We start from the raw sequence: 2694 nt of genomic DNA, 5'->3' as shown, positions 1-2694 counted from the left end.
TAAACGTTTAAGAAAATCAAATACACCAACATCAATTGGTTAGTCATATGTAATCGGTATTTTTTAAAAATATACTACTATATTTGTTGTTGAATGTATACAACGAAAAACAAAGAAACAAAATTAGTATACAAACAGTTGCCCTAATTTTCGACTGTTTTCATGAATATCTTGCAAAACTTAAATGCTTAACAAATTAAAAAGAGAAAAAATACCTTAATGTCATGGGTTTTGAAGATGAACAAGACCAAATTTCGTGGGTTTATGAACCAAGAAGATGAAGAACAGGTTGAAGAAACAGTTACGTATAACAGTAGTGTTTTTCGAGTGTTTTTCAATGGGTTTATGAATCAGTTTGCGAAGAAAGCAGCAGACGATGAAGAATTTATGGTTTTTACAAGAAGATGAAGATGAAGAATGCAACGTTGAATGGCAAAAATGGTGCGTTTGAGAGAATAAAACAGTTTACGTATTTGTGAAGTTGTGAAATAAAACGTTGCATTGGCGGGTTTTAATTTTATTTAGAGTATATTTGCTGCGGTCAGACACAAAAACCACAGTAGTTGAGTGTGAGTATTTGTTGCGGTCAGTTAAAAAACCGCAGCAATTGAGTGAAACCTTTGAGTATTTGTTGCGGTCAGCACAAAAACCGCAGCAATTGAGTGAAGCCTTTGAGTATTTGCTGCGGTGCTCATAAACGACAGCAATTAATTGATTTTTTTTTCTAAAATCTTTTTGCTATTTAATGCTGCGTCTAAGGAAAACCGCAGCAAATGACAAGTAGCAAATAAGATTTTTTCCACTAGTGTTTTGATTGTAACCATTTCAACATAGTAACATATACCAAATAGTGTTGTTTGCCATGTTTTGTGCCGAACAAACAAAGTTTGAACCACATTATGCGAGAAAGTGCCAAAAATGCTTTAAAAACTTCTAAAACGCAACATAGCACGTAATTTCAAGCATATGACTATTATTTTAGATTGTAACAATTCAAAAAAATAATATATACCAAATAGTGTTGTGAGCCAAGTTTCGTTCCAAACAAATGAAAGTTGAACAATTTTATGCGAGAAAGTGTCAAAAACGCTTAAAAAACCTCAAAAACGCAACTTAGCACGTAATATGAAGCATATGACTATTGTTTTGGATTCTATCCATTTCAACGCAATAATATATACCAAATTGTGTTGTGTGCCAAGTTTTGTGCCGAGCAAACAAAGTTTGAACCACATTATGCGAGAAGGTGCCAAAAACGCTCAAAAAACATCAAAAAGGCAATTAAGCATGTAATTTCAAGGATATGACTATTGTTTTGGATTATAACCATTTCAACACGGTAACATATGCCAAATAGTGTTGTGTGCCAAGTCTTATGCCGAACAAACAAAGTTTGAACCACTTTGTGAGAGAAAGTGCAAAAAACACTGAAAAAACCTCTAAAACGCATCTTAGCAGGTAATTTCAAGCATATGACTATTATTTAGGATTGTAACCATTTCAAAAAAATAATATATACCAAATAGTGTTGTATTTTGCACGAAAGTTTGCGCACAACACTATTTGGTATATATTATTGTGTTTAAGTGGTTAGATTTGTGAATCACTGTCATATGCTAGAAATTAGATCGTACGTTGCGATTTTATAGGTTTTTAAACGTTTTTGGCACTTTCGCGCATAAACTAGCTCAAACATGTTTTGTTTTGCACGAAACTTGGCACATAACACAATTTGGTATATATTATTGTTTTGAAGTGGTTAGAATTGTAAATCATAGTCATATGCTAGAAATTAGTTGGTAAGTTGCGATTTTATGGGTTTTTAAGCGTTTTTGACAGTTTCGCGCATAAAGTAGTTCAAACTTGATTTCTTTTTCACGAAACTTGGCACACAACACTATTTGGTATATATATTATTGTCTTGAAGTGGTTAGAATTTTTAATCATAGTCATATGCTAGAAATTACGTGTTAAGTTGCAATTTTAAGGGGTTTTAAGCGTTTTTGGCACTTTTGCGCATAAAAAGGATCAAACTTGGTTTGTTTTGCACGAAACTTGGCACACAACACTATTTTGTATATATTATTGCGTTGCAGTGGTTATAATTGTAATTCATAGTCCTATGCTAAAAATTACGTGTTAATTGCAATTTTAAGGGTCTTAAACATTTTTGGCACTTTTACGCATAAAGTAGCTCAAACTTGGTTTGTTTTGCACGAAACTTGGCACGCAACATTATTTGGTATATATTATTGTTTTGAAGTGGTTAAAATTGTAAATCATAGTCATGTGCTAGAAATTAGGTTGTAAGTTGCATTTTTATGGGTTTTTAAGCATTCTTGGCACTTTCGCGCATAAAGTAGCTCAAACTTGGTTTGTTTTGCACGATACTTGGCACACAACACTATTTTCTATATATTATTGTGTTGAAGTTGTAAGGATTGTAAATCATAGTCATATGCTAGAAATTATGTGTTAACTTGCGATTTTATGGGTTTTAAGCGTTTTTGGCACTTTTGCATATAAAGTAGCTCAAACTTGGTTTGTTTTGGAAGAAGCTTGGCACGCAACATTATTTGTTATATATTATTGTTTTGAAGTGGTTAAAATTGTAAATCATAGTCATGTGCTAGAAATTAGGTTGTAAGTTGCATTTTTATGGGTTTTTAAGCGTTCTTGGCACTTTCGCGCATA

Source organism: Amaranthus tricolor, chromosome 16, assembly GCF_026212465.1.
Source record: "Amaranthus tricolor cultivar Red isolate AtriRed21 chromosome 16, ASM2621246v1, whole genome shotgun sequence".
Lineage (NCBI taxonomy): Eukaryota > Viridiplantae > Streptophyta > Magnoliopsida > Caryophyllales > Amaranthaceae > Amaranthus > Amaranthus tricolor.
Note: the sequence above shows the minus strand (reverse complement) of the source record.